Here is a 15,044-nt window from a genome sequence, read left to right as displayed (position 1 = left end):
GGCCAGCGTTTCAGGCCAATGATCTCTCATCAAGGTTCTGACAATATTTAGCAACCTGAAACGTTAACTCTGTTTCTCTCTCCACAGATGCTGCCGGACTTGCTGAGTATTTCCAGCATTTCCTGGTTTTATTTAAGGAGATATTTGGACAGGTGACTATAAGCTTGGTCAAGGAGGTAGATTCGAAAGAAGTTCTCAAGAAGGAGAGAGAGGCGGAGAGGTTTCGGGAGAGAATTCCAGAGCTGAGGGCACCAGGCAGCTGAAGGCACGGCCGCAATTGTTGGAAAGATGGGAGTGCGGGATGTGCAAGTGGCCAGAATTGGTGGAGTGCAGAGATCTCGGAGGGTTGTAGAGCTGGAGAGATGGGAGGAGTGAGGCCACGGAGGGATTTGAATGTGATGATAAGAATGTTAAAATTGAGGTGTTGGGGAGGGTTGTTGGGCTGGAGGAGGTGTCAGAGTTGGGTGAAATTGTCAGTTGCCTGGTTTGGAGATTCTCAATTGGTTTCCACACATCTTCAGCCTCATGGCTGAAGAAGCAGTTCCAAAAGTTTCTTCCACTCTCCAAACATCCACTTGAGAAATGCTCCAGGTCATGAAGCAGCACTGATCACTCTCTGAATGCAGCTGGTCATACTTGTGAGCAGTGAGAGTAGATTAACATTCTGGACCTTTGCCCCATTCCCTGTGAGAGCCAAGTTCAGAATGGGTGCTGCTTTACCCAGCGGGAGAGCCAACGTCAGAATGGGAGCTGCTTTACCCAGCGGGAGAGCCAAGTTCAGAATGGGTGCTGCTTTACCCAGCGGGAGAGCCACGTTCAGAATGGGTGCTACTTTACCCAGCGGGAGAGCCAAGTTCAGAATGGGTGCTGCTTTACCCAGCGGGAGAGCCAATGTCAGAATGAGTGTTGCTTTACCCAGCGGGAGAGGCAAGTTCAGAATGGGTGCTGCTTTACCCAGCGGGAGAGCCAAGTTCAGAATGGGTGCTGCTTTACCCAGCGGGAGAGCCACGTTCAGAATGGGTGCTACTTTACCCAGCGGGAGAGCCAAGTTCAGAATGGGTGCTACTTTACCCAGCGGGAGAGCCAAGTTCAGAATGGGTGCTGCTTTACCCGGCGGGAGAGCCAATGTCAGAATGAGTGTTGCTTTACCCAGCGGGAGAGGCAAGTTCAGAATGGGTGCTGCTTTACCCAGCGGGAGAGCCAAGTTCAGAATGGGTGCTGCTTTACCCAGCGGAAGAGCCACGTTCAGAATGGGTGCTACTTTACCCAGCGGGAGAGCCAAGTTCAGAATGAGTGCTACTTTACCCAGCGGGAGAGCCAAGTTCAGAATGGGTGCTGCTTTACCCAGCGGGTGAGCCAACGCCAGAATGGGTGCTGCTTTACCCAGCGGGAGAGCCAAGTTCAGAATGGGTGCTGCTTTACCCAGCGGGTGAGCCAACGCCAGAATGGGTGCTGCTTTACCCAGCGGGAGAGCCAAGTTCAGAATGGGTGCTGCTTTACCCAGTTGGAGAGCCAAGTTCAGAATGGGAGCTGGTTTACCCAGCGGGAGAGCCAAGTTCAGAATGGGAGCTGGTTTACCCAGCGGGAGAGCCAAGTTCAGAATGGATGCTACTTTACCCAGCGGGAGAGCCAAGTTCAGAATGGGTGCTGCTTTACCCAGCGGGAGAGCCAAGTTCAGAATGGGTGCTGCTTTACCCAGCGGGAGAGCCAAGTTCAGAATGGGTGCTGCTTTACCCAGCGGGAGAGCCAAGTTCAGAATGGGTGCTGCTTTACCCAGCGGGAGAGCCATGTTCAGAATTTGTGCTGCTTTACCCAGCGGGAGAGCCAAGGTCAGAATGGGTGCTGCTTTACCCAGCGGGAGAGGCAAGTTCAGAATGGGTGCTGCTTTACCCAGCGGGAGAGCCAAATTCAGAATGGGTGCTGCCTTACCCAGCGGGAGAGGCAAGTTCAGAATGGGTGCTGCTTTACCCAGCGGGAGAGCCAAGTTCAGAATGGGTGCTGCTTTACCCAGCGGGAGAGGCAAGTTCAGAATGGGTGCTACTTTACCCAGCGGGAGAGCCAAGTTCAGAATGGGTGCTACTTTACCCAGCGGGAGAGCCAAGTTCAGAATGGGTGCTGCTTTACCCAGCGGGAGAGCCAAGTTCAGAATGGGTGCTGCTTTATCCAGCGGGAGAGCCAACGTCAGAATGGGTGCTGCTTTACCCAGCGGGAGAGCCATGTTCAGAATGGGAGCTGGTTTACCCAGCGGGAGAGCCAACGTCAGAATGGGTGCTGCTTTACCCAGCGGGAGAGCCAAGTTTAGAATGGGTGCTGCTTTACCCAGCGGGAGAGCCAAGGTCAGAATGGGTGCTGCTTTACCCAGCGGGAGAGCCAAGTTCAGAATGGGTGCTGCTTTACCCAGCGGGAGAGCCAAGTTCAGAATGGGTGCTGCTTTACCCAGTGGGAGAGCCAAGGTCAGAATGGGTGCTGCTTTACCCAGCAGGAGAGCCAAGTTCAGAATGGGAGCTGGTTTACCCAGCGGGAGAGCCAAGGTCAGAATGGGTGCTGCTTTACCCAGCGGGTGAGCCAACGCCAGAATGGGTGCTGCTTTACCCAGCGGGAGAGCCAACGTCAGAATGGGAGCTGGTTTACCCAGCGGGAGAGCCAAGTTCAGAATGGGAGCTGGTTTACCCAGCGGGAGAGCCAACGTCAGAATGGGTGCTACTTTACCCAGTGGGAGAGGCAAGTTCAGAATGGGAGCTGGTTTACCCAGCGGGAGAGCCAAGTTCAGAATGGGAGCTGGTTTACCCAGCGGGAGAGCCAACGTCAGAATGGGTGCTACTTTACCCAGTGGGAGCCCTGTTCATGCCACCAGTTCCTGACGTATGAATCTTGTACAGCCCTGGGTAATACCTGAACAAGCTTGTTAGATTTGCTGAGATTCTGATGTTTCTCGCTCTCCCTTTGTCTCTCTCTTTTTCTCCCTCTCTTTTTGTCTCCCCCTCTCTATTTCTCCCTCTCTTTCTCTCCATCTCCCTTTTCTTCCTGTTTCTCCCTCTATTTCAACCACTTCTTTTTTGTCTCCTTCTCTCTATTTCTCTCTCTTTTTCTCCTTTACTTTTTTCTCTTTCACTCACTATTTCTCGCTTGCTTTCTCACTTACCTCTTTAATGTTCTCCCTCTCTCACCCATATCTCACTTTCTCTCTCCCTCCTTCTGTCTCCCTCCCTTTCTCTCTTGTTTTTTTTGTCTGCTGTCTTTCTCTCTCTCCCTCCCTCTCTGTTCCTTTGTCTCTCTCCCTCCCACTCTGTCTGTCTGTCTCTCTCTCTGTTCATTTCTCTCTCTCTCTCCTTCCTCCCCATCCTGCTATTTTTCTCTCCAAGTTCTCGACTGGGTTATTTGTGCTTGCTGCATGATGGCACACGATGGATGTGCAGCAACTGATGTGCGGGGAGAGGATTCTGTGTCTCCCTGATCATTACTTCAGCTAACAGCAGAATTTACTCTGTGAGCTGCTCTCTCCTATTTTAAGTGGAGCCTGACCCACGCTATATAACACTGAATAAGATTTTTGACAATTAAAGAGACTAATGCTGGTGTTTTTGGTCCCGGGAGTGAAATTGCTTGGTCCATTTTGCCTTTAATAAACAGAAGATGGTGTAGATTTGAGAATGAATCCTCTCTCACAGACTGGACGTAGACTCCAGCCCTGATGTTATAAGACCATTCCTAGAAGTACAGCAAGAACTTTAACCCCAACTGTACACAGTTACTCAAGGAAACTCACAATGCTGTCATCGATATTGGCCCTGGGTGAGGGAACCAATGTGACCCAGTGGAACTGGAAGGATTGGTTATAAAATTACAGCCATTTGTTAAACTGTCCTTCCCTCGTTTGCCTACACCTCCCGTTGATGGAACTCATTTTGCACAGACTACAGGAGGTCTCTAGCAAGCTTTGTGGTATCTTAGGGGTATTTACTAGAATGGAGCCAGCGATGGGGGACTCGGGTACGTGCAGAGAATGAGACTGTTCTCATTCCAGCAGAGAAGGTTAAGGGGAGATTTAATTGACATGTTCAGAATCATCAAGTGAAACTGTTTCTACTGGCGGGAGAGACGGTAACCAGACCACAGACTTAAAATAATTGGTAATAGAGCCAGTGGGAGATGAGGAGAATTTTTTTTAGGCAGTGAGTTGTTGTGATCTGGAATGCGCTGCCTGAAAGGGCAGATTCAATAGTAACTTTCAAAAGGGAATTGGAGAAATACTTGAAGGGGAAAATTCTACAGGGCTATAGGGAGAGAGCAGGGGTGTGCAGGACTAATTGGATAGCACTTGCAAAGAGCTGGCACAGGCACGATGGGTCGAATGGCCTCCTCCTGTCCTTTAGGAATCTATATCACATCACCAGCCATACGCAGAGTGGGTGGAAAGGGAAGAGTAGGGAGCTATGTTAATCTGACCATCAAACCTCATTCATCATTAACACCAGGATGTAATACATCTCTCCACAATAATGACATTAGAGCAGCTGAAGAAGGGTCACTGACCTGAAACGTTAACCTGCTTCTATCTCGACAGATGCTGCCAGACCTGCTGAGTATTTCCACATTTCTTGTTTTTATTTCAGAGCAGCTGAACTCTGACCCAGTAACATATGACTCTCATCCACTGGGAACTCACTCCCAGGTATCTGTTATTCTATATATAAACCCCACCAAACCTCTCGATTAGATTCCAGTCTGTAACTCACTCCCGGGTATCTGTTATTCTTCATATAAACACCCTGAACCCCTCAATTTAGATTCCAGTCTGTAACTCACTCCCGGGTATCTGTTATTCTATATATAAACACCCCAAACCTCTCGATTAGATTCCAGTCTGTAACTCACTCCTGGGTATCTGTTATTCTTCATATAAACACCCTGAACCCCTCAATTTAGATTCCAGTCTGTAACTCACTCCCGGGTATCTGTTATTCTTCATATAAACACCCTGAACCCCTCAATTTAGATTCCAGTCTGTAACTCACTCCCGGGTATCTGTTATTCTATATATAAACACCCCAAACCTCTCGATTAGATTCCAGTCTGTAACTCACTCCTGGGTATCTGTTATTCTTCATATAAACACCCTGAACCCCTCAATTTAGATTCCAGTCTGTAACTCACTCCCGGGTATCTGTTATTCTTCATGTAAACACCCTGAACCCCTCAATTTAGATTCCAGTCTGTAACTCACTCCCGGGTATCTGTTATTCTATATATAAACACCCCAAACCTCTCGATTAGATTCCAGTCTGTAACTCACTCCCGGGTATCTGTTATTCTATATATAAACACCCCAAACCTCTCGATTAGATTCCAGTCTGTAACTCACTCCCGGGTATCTGTTATTCTATATATAAACACCCCAAACCTCTCGATTAGATTCCAGTCTGTAACTCATTCCCGGGTATCTGTTATTCTTCATATAAACACCCCGAACCCCTCGATTAGATTCCAGTCTGTAACTCACTCCCGGGTATCTGTTATTCTGTATATAAACTCCCCAAACCTCTCGATTAGATTCCAGTCTGTAACTCACTCCCAGGTATCTGTTATTCTATATATAAACACCCCCGAACCCCTCGATTAGATTCCAGTCTGTAACTCACTCCCGGGTATCTGTTATTCTATATAGAAACCCCGCCGAACCCCTCGATTAGATTCCAGTCTGTAACTCACTCCCGGGTATCTGTTATTCTATATATAAACACCCCAAACCTCTCGATTAGATTCCAGTCTGTAACTCACTCCCGGGTATCTGTTATTCTTCATATAAACACCCCGAACCCCTCAATTTAGATTCCAGTCTGTAACTCACTCCCGGGTATCTGTTATTCTTCATATAAACACCCCGAACCCCTCAATTTAGATTCCAGTCTGTAACTCGCTCCTGGGTATCTGTTATTCTATATATAAACACCCCAAACCTCTCGATTAGATTCCAGTCTGTAACTCACTCCCGGGTATCTGTTATTCTATATAGAAACCCCCCCGAACCCCTCGATTAGATTCCAGTCTGTAACTCACTCCCGGGTATCTGTTATTCTATATAAAAACACCCCAAACCCCTCGATTAGATTCCAGTCTGTAACTCACTCCCAGGTATCTGTTATTCCATATATAAACCCCCGTTAACCCCTCAATTTAGATTCCAGTCTGTAACTCACTCCCAAGTATCTGTTATTCTGTATATAAACCCCCGAACCCCTTGGTTAGTGTCCAGTCTGTAACTCACTCCCGGGTATCTGTTATTCTGTATATAAACCCCCGTGAACCCCTCAATTTAGATTCCAGTCTGTAACTCACTCCCGGGTATCTGTTATTCTATATATAAACCCCCGAACCCCTCAGTTAGATTCCAGTCTGTAACTCACTCCCGGGTATCTGTTATTCTATATATAAACCCCCCCAAACCTCTCGATTAGGTTCCGGTCTGTAACTCACTCCCGGGTATCTGTTATTCTATATAAAGACACCCCAAACCCCTCGATTAGATTCCAGTCTGTAACTCACTCCCGGGTATCTGTTATTCTATATTAAAACACCCCGAACCCCTCAATTAGGTTCCAGTCTGTAACTCACTCCCGGGTATCTGTTATTCTATATATAAACCCCCCCAAACCTCTCGGTTAGATTCCAGTCTGTAACTCACTCCCGGGTATCTGTTATTCTATATAAAAACACCCTGAACCCCTCAATTATATTCCAGTCTGTAACTCACTCCCAGATATCTGTTATTCTATATATAAACCCCCGTTAACCCCTCAATTTAGATTCCAGTCTGTAACTCACTCCCAGGTATCTGTTATTCTGTTTAAACCCCCGAACCCCTCGGTTAGATTCCAGTCTGTAACTCACTCCCGGGTATCTGTTAATCTATATATAAACACCCCAAACCTCTCGATTCGATTCCAGTCTGTAACTCACTCCCGGGTATCTGTTATTCTATATATAAACACCCCCGAACCCCTCGATTAGATTCCAGTCTGTAACTCACTCCCAGGTATCTGTTATTCTATATATAAACACCCCGAACCCCTCGATTAGATTCCAGTCTGTAACTCACTCCCGGGTATCTGTTATTCTATATATAAACCCCACGAACCCCTCGGTTAGATTCCAGTCTGTAACTCACTCCCGGGTATATGTTATTCTGTATATAAACCCCCGTGAACCCCTCAATTTAGATTCCAGTCTGTAACTCACTCCCGGGTATCTGTTATTCTATATAAAAACACCCGAACCCCTCGATTAAATTCCAGTCTGTAACTCACTCCCGGGTATCTGTTATTCTGTATATAAACCCCCCCGAACCCCTCGATTAGATTCCAGTCTGGAACTCACTTCCGGGTATCTGTTATTCTGTATATAACCCCCCCGAACCCCTTGATTAGATTCCAGTCTGTAACTCACTCCCGGGTATATGTTATTCTATATATAAACACCCCCGAACCCCTCGATTAGATTCCAGTCTGTAACTCACTCCCGGGTATCTGTTATTCTTTCTATAAACACCCTGAACCCCTCGATTAGATTCCAGTCTGTAACTGACTCCCAGGTATGTTATTCCATATATAAACCCCCGTTAACCCCTCAATTTAGATTCCAGTCTGTAACTCACTCCCAGGTATCTGTTTTTCTGTATATAAACCCCCCCAAACCTCTCGATTAGATTCCGGTCTGTAACTCACTCCCGGGTATATGTTATTCTATATAAAAACACCCCGAACCCCTCGGTTAGATTCCAGTCTGTAACTCACTCCCGGGTATCTGTTATTCTATATATAAACCCCACCAAACCTCTCGATTAGATTCCAGTCTGTAACTCACTCCCGGGTATCTGTTATTCTATATAAAAACACCCCGAACCCCTCGATTAGATTCCAGTCTGTAACTCACTCCCGGGTATCTGTTATTCTTCATATAAACACCCTGAACCCCTCAATTTAGATTCCAGTCTGTAACTCACTCCCGGGTATCTGTTATTCTATATATAAACACCCCAAACCTCTCGATTAGATTCCAGTCTGTAACTCACTCCCGGGTATCTGTTATTCTTCATATAAACACCCCGAACCCCTCGATTAGATTCCAGTCTGTAACTCACTCCCGGGTATCTGTTATTCTATATATAAACCACCCAAACCCCCGAATTCGATTCCAGTCTGTAACTCACTCCCGGGTATCTGTTATTCTTCATATAAACACCCTGAACCCCTCAATTTAGATTCCAGTCTGTAACTCACTCCCGGGTATCTGTTATTCTATATATAAACACCCCAAACCTCTCGATTAGATTCCAGTCTGTAACTCACTCCCGGGTATCTGTTATTCTTCATGTAAACACCCTGAACCCCTCAATTTAGATTCCAGTCTGTAACTCACTCCCGGGTATCTGTTATTCTATATATAAACACCCCAAACCTCTCGATTAGATTCCAGTCTGTAACTCACTCCCGGGTATCTGTTATTCTATATATAAACACCCCAAACCTCTCGATTAGATTCCAGTCTGTAACTCATTCCCGGGTATCTGTTATTCTTCATATAAACACCCCGAACCCCTCGATTAGATTCCAGTCTGTAACTCACTCCCGGGTATCTGTTATTCTATATATAAACACCCCAAACCTCTCGATTAGATTCCAGTCTGTAACTCATTCCCGGGTATCTGTTATTCTATATATAAACACCCCAAACCTCTCGATTAGATTCCAGTCTGTAACTCACTCCCGGGTATCTGTTATTCTATATATAAACACCCCAAACCTCTCGATTAGATTCCAGTCTGTAACTCACTCCCGGGTATCTGTTATTCTATATAGAAACCCCCCCGAACCCCTCGATTAGATTCCAGTCTGTAACTCACTCCCGGGTATCTGTTATTCTATATAGAAACCCCCCCGAACCCCTCGATTAGATTCCAGTCTGTAACTCACTCCCGGGTATCTGTTATTCTATATATAAACACCCCAAACCTCTCGATTAGATTCCAGTCTGTAACTCACTCCCGGGTATCTGTTATTCTTCATATAAACACCCTGAACCCCTCAATTTAGATTCCAGTCTGTAACTCACTCCCGGGTATCTGTTATTCTTCATATAAACACCCCGAACCCCTCAATTTAGATTCCAGTCTGTAACTCGCTCCTGGGTATCTGTTATTCTATATATAAACACCCCAAACCTCTCGATTAGATTCCAGTCTGTAACTCACTCCCGGGTATCTGTTATTCTATATAGAAACCCCCCCGAACCCCTCGATTAGATTCCAGTCTGTAACTCACTCCCGGGTATCTGTTATTCTATATAGAAACCCCCCCGAACCCCTCGATTAGATTCCAGTCTGTAACTCACTCCCGGGTATCTGTTATTCTATATAAAAACACCCCAAACCCCTCGATTAGATTCCAGTCTGTAACTCACTCCCAGGTATCTGTTATTCCATATATAAACCCCCGTTAACCCCTCAATTTAGATTCCAGTCTGTAACTCACTCCCAAGTATCTGTTATTCTGTATATAAACCCCCGAACCCCTTGGTTAGTGTCCAGTCTGTAACTCACTCCCGGGTATCTGTTATTCTGTATATAAACCCCCGTGAACCCCTCAATTTAGATTCCAGTCTGTAACTCACTCCCGGGTATCTGTTATTCTATATATAAACCCCCGAACCCCTCAGTTAGATTCCAGTCTGTAACTCACTCCCGGGTATCTGTTATTCTATATATAAACCCCCCCAAACCTCTCGATTAGGTTCCGGTCTGTAACTCACTCCCGGGTATCTGTTATTCTATATAAAGACACCCCAAACCCCTCGATTAGATTCCAGTCTGTAACTCACTCCCGGGTATCTGTTATTCTATATTAAAACACCCCGAACCCCTCAATTAGGTTCCAGTCTGTAACTCACTCCCGGGTATCTGTTATTCTATATATAAACCCCCTGAACCCCTCAATTATATTCCAGTCTGTAACTCACTCCCAGATATCTGTTATTCTATATATAAACCCCCGTTAACCCCTCAATTTAGATTCCAGTCTGTAACTCACTCCCAGGTATCTGTTATTCTGTTTAAACCCCCGAACCCCTCGGTTAGATTCCAGTCTGTAACTCACTTCCGGGTATCTGTTAATCTATATATAAACACCCCAAACCTCTCGATTCGATTCCAGTCTGTAACTCACTCCCGGGTATCTGTTATTCTATATATAAACACCCCCGAACCCCTCGATTAGATTCCAGTCTGTAACTCACTCCCAGGTATCTGTTATTCTATATATAAACACCCCGAACCCCTCGATTAGATTCCAGTCTGTAACTCACTCCCGGGTATCTGTTATTCTATATATAAACCCCACGAACCCCTCGGTTAGATTCCAGTCTGTAACTCACTCCCGGGTATATGTTATTCTATATATAAACCCCCCCAAACCTCTCGGTTAGATTCCAGTCTGTAACTCACTCCCGGGTATCTGTTATTCTATATAAAAACACCCTGAACCCCTCAATTATATTCCAGTCTGTAACTCACTCCCAGATATCTGTTATTCTATATATAAACCCCCGTTAACCCCTCAATTTAGATTCCAGTCTGTAACTCACTCCCAGGTATCTGTTATTCTGTTTAAACCCCCGAACCCCTCGGTTAGATTCCAGTCTGTAACTCACTCCCGGGTATCTGTTAATCTATATATAAACACCCCAAACCTCTCGATTCGATTCCAGTCTGTAACTCACTCCCGGGTATCTGTTATTCTATATATAAACACCCCCGAACCCCTCGATTAGATTCCAGTCTGTAACTCACTCCCAGGTATCTGTTATTCTATATATAAACACCCCGAACCCCTCGATTAGATTCCAGTCTGTAACTCACTCCCGGGTATCTGTTATTCTATATATAAACCCCACGAACCCCTCGGTTAGATTCCAGTCTGTAACTCACTCCCGGGTATATGTTATTCTGTATATAAACCCCCGTGAACCCCTCAATTTAGATTCCAGTCTGTAACTCACTCCCGGGTATCTGTTATTCTATATAAAAACACCCGAACCCCTCGATTAAATTCCAGTCTGTAACTCACTCCCGGGTATCTGTTATTCTGTATATAAACCCCCCCGAACCCCTCGATTAGATTCCAGTCTGGAACTCACTTCCGGGTATCTGTTATTCTGTATATAACCCCCCCGAACCCCTTGATTAGATTCCAGTCTGTAACTCACTCCCGGGTATATGTTATTCTATATATAAACACCCCCGAACCCCTCGATTAGATTCCAGTCTGTAACTCACTCCCGGGTATCTGTTATTCTTTCTATAAACACCCTGAACCCCTCGATTAGATTCCAGTCTGTAACTGACTCCCAGGTATGTTATTCCATATATAAACCCCCGTTAACCCCTCAATTTAGATTCCAGTCTGTAACTCACTCCCAGGTATCTGTTTTTCTGTATATAAACCCCCCCAAACCTCTCGATTAGATTCCGGTCTGTAACTCACTCCCGGGTATATGTTATTCTATATAAAAACACCCCGAACCCCTCGGTTAGATTCCAGTCTGTAACTCACTCCCGGGTATCTGTTATTCTATATATAAACCCCACCAAACCTCTCGATTAGATTCCAGTCTGTAACTCACTCCCGGGTATCTGTTATTCTATATAAAAACACCCCGAACCCCTCGATTAGATTCCAGTCTGTAACTCACTCCCGGGTATCTGTTATTCTTCATATAAACACCCTGAACCCCTCAATTTAGATTCCAGTCTGTAACTCACTCCCGGGTATCTGTTATTCTATATATAAACACCCCAAACCTCTCGATTAGATTCCAGTCTGTAACTCACTCCCGGGTATCTGTTATTCTTCATATAAACACCCCGAACCCCTCGATTAGATTCCAGTCTGTAACTCACTCCCGGGTATCTGTTATTCTATATATAAACCACCCAAACCCCCGAATTCGATTCCAGTCTGTAACTCACTCCCGGGTATCTGTTATTCTTCATATAAACACCCTGAACCCCTCAATTTAGATTCCAGTCTGTAACTCACTCCCGGGTATCTGTTATTCTATATATAAACACCCCAAACCTCTCGATTAGATTCCAGTCTGTAACTCACTCCCGGGTATCTGTTATTCTTCATGTAAACACCCTGAACCCCTCAATTTAGATTCCAGTCTGTAACTCACTCCCGGGTATCTGTTATTCTATATATAAACACCCCAAACCTCTCGATTAGATTCCAGTCTGTAACTCACTCCCGGGTATCTGTTATTCTATATATAAACACCCCAAACCTCTCGATTAGATTCCAGTCTGTAACTCATTCCCGGGTATCTGTTATTCTTCATATAAACACCCCGAACCCCTCGATTAGATTCCAGTCTGTAACTCACTCCCGGGTATCTGTTATTCTATATATAAACACCCCAAACCTCTCGATTAGATTCCAGTCTGTAACTCATTCCCGGGTATCTGTTATTCTATATATAAACACCCCAAACCTCTCGATTAGATTCCAGTCTGTAACTCACTCCCGGGTATCTGTTATTCTATATATAAACACCCCAAACCTCTCGATTAGATTCCAGTCTGTAACTCACTCCCGGGTATCTGTTATTCTATATAGAAACCCCCCCGAACCCCTCGATTAGATTCCAGTCTGTAACTCACTCCCGGGTATCTGTTATTCTATATAGAAACCCCCCCGAACCCCTCGATTAGATTCCAGTCTGTAACTCACTCCCGGGTATCTGTTATTCTATATATAAACACCCCAAACCTCTCGATTAGATTCCAGTCTGTAACTCACTCCCGGGTATCTGTTATTCTTCATATAAACACCCTGAACCCCTCAATTTAGATTCCAGTCTGTAACTCACTCCCGGGTATCTGTTATTCTTCATATAAACACCCCGAACCCCTCAATTTAGATTCCAGTCTGTAACTCGCTCCTGGGTATCTGTTATTCTATATATAAACACCCCAAACCTCTCGATTAGATTCCAGTCTGTAACTCACTCCCGGGTATCTGTTATTCTATATAGAAACCCCCCCGAACCCCTCGATTAGATTCCAGTCTGTAACTCACTCCCGGGTATCTGTTATTCTATATAGAAACCCCCCCGAACCCCTCGATTAGATTCCAGTCTGTAACTCACTCCCGGGTATCTGTTATTCTATATAAAAACACCCCAAACCCCTCGATTAGATTCCAGTCTGTAACTCACTCCCAGGTATCTGTTATTCCATATATAAACCCCCGTTAACCCCTCAATTTAGATTCCAGTCTGTAACTCACTCCCAAGTATCTGTTATTCTGTATATAAACCCCCGAACCCCTTGGTTAGTGTCCAGTCTGTAACTCACTCCCGGGTATCTGTTATTCTGTATATAAACCCCCGTGAACCCCTCAATTTAGATTCCAGTCTGTAACTCACTCCCGGGTATCTGTTATTCTATATATAAACCCCCGAACCCCTCAGTTAGATTCCAGTCTGTAACTCACTCCCGGGTATCTGTTATTCTATATATAAACCCCCCCAAACCTCTCGATTAGGTTCCGGTCTGTAACTCACTCCCGGGTATCTGTTATTCTATATAAAGACACCCCAAACCCCTCGATTAGATTCCAGTCTGTAACTCACTCCCGGGTATCTGTTATTCTATATTAAAACACCCCGAACCCCTCAATTAGGTTCCAGTCTGTAACTCACTCCCGGGTATCTGTTATTCTATATATAAACCCCCTGAACCCCTCAATTATATTCCAGTCTGTAACTCACTCCCAGATATCTGTTATTCTATATATAAACCCCCGTTAACCCCTCAATTTAGATTCCAGTCTGTAACTCACTCCCAGGTATCTGTTATTCTGTTTAAACCCCCGAACCCCTCGGTTAGATTCCAGTCTGTAACTCACTTCCGGGTATCTGTTAATCTATATATAAACACCCCAAACCTCTCGATTCGATTCCAGTCTGTAACTCACTCCCGGGTATCTGTTATTCTATATATAAACACCCCCGAACCCCTCGATTAGATTCCAGTCTGTAACTCACTCCCAGGTATCTGTTATTCTATATATAAACACCCCGAACCCCTCGATTAGATTCCAGTCTGTAACTCACTCCCGGGTATCTGTTATTCTATATATAAACCCCACGAACCCCTCGGTTAGATTCCAGTCTGTAACTCACTCCCGGGTATATGTTATTCTGTATATAAACCCCCGTGAACCCCTCAATTTAGATTCCAGTCTGTAACTCACTCCCGGGTATCTGTTATTCTATATAAAAACACCCGAACCCCTCGATTAAATTCCAGTCTGTAACTCACTCCCGGGTATCTGTTATTCTGTATATAAACACCCCGAACCCCTCGATTAGATTCCAGTCTGTAACTCACTCCCGGGTATCTGTTATTCTGTATATAAACCCCCCGAACCCCTCGATTAGATTCCAGTCTGGAACTCACTTCCGGGTATCTGTTATTCTGTATATAAACCCCCCGAACCCCTTGATTAGATTCCAGTCTGTAACTCACTCCCGGGTATATGTTATTCTATATATAAACACCCCCGAACCCCTCGATTAGATTCCAGTCTGTAACTCACTCCCGGGTATCTGTTATTCTTTCTATAAACACCCTGAACCCCTCGATTAGATTCCAGTCTGTAACTGACTCCCAGGTATCTGTTATTCCATATATAAACCCCCGTTAACCCCTCAATTTAGATTCCAGTCTGTAACTCACTCCCAGGTATCTGTTATTCTGTATATAAACCCCCCCAAACCTCTCGATTAGATTCCGGTCTGTAACTCACTCCCGGGTATATGTTATTCTATATAAAAACACCCCGAACCCCTCGATTAGATTCCAGTCTGTAACTCACTCCCGGGTATCTGTTATTCTTTCTATAAACACCCTGAACCCCTCGGTTAGATTCCAGTCTGTAACTCACTCCCGGGTATCTGTTATTCTATATATAAACACCCCAAACCTC

General features: G+C 45.2%; 1 protein-coding gene across 4 annotated transcripts in view; it reads left to right on the top strand.

Moving 5' to 3' along the window:
* The window catches only part of slc2a15b (solute carrier family 2 member 15b), a 93,314-nt gene that overhangs the window by 59,637 nt on the left and 18,633 nt on the right, over positions 1-15,044 (top strand). The window lies entirely within an intron of this gene.

This window comes from Heterodontus francisci, chromosome 20, assembly GCF_036365525.1.
Source record: "Heterodontus francisci isolate sHetFra1 chromosome 20, sHetFra1.hap1, whole genome shotgun sequence".
NCBI lineage: Eukaryota > Metazoa > Chordata > Chondrichthyes > Heterodontiformes > Heterodontidae > Heterodontus > Heterodontus francisci.
The sequence above is the reverse complement of the archived record's forward strand: the minus strand, read 5'-3'. Positions and strand labels throughout refer to the sequence as shown.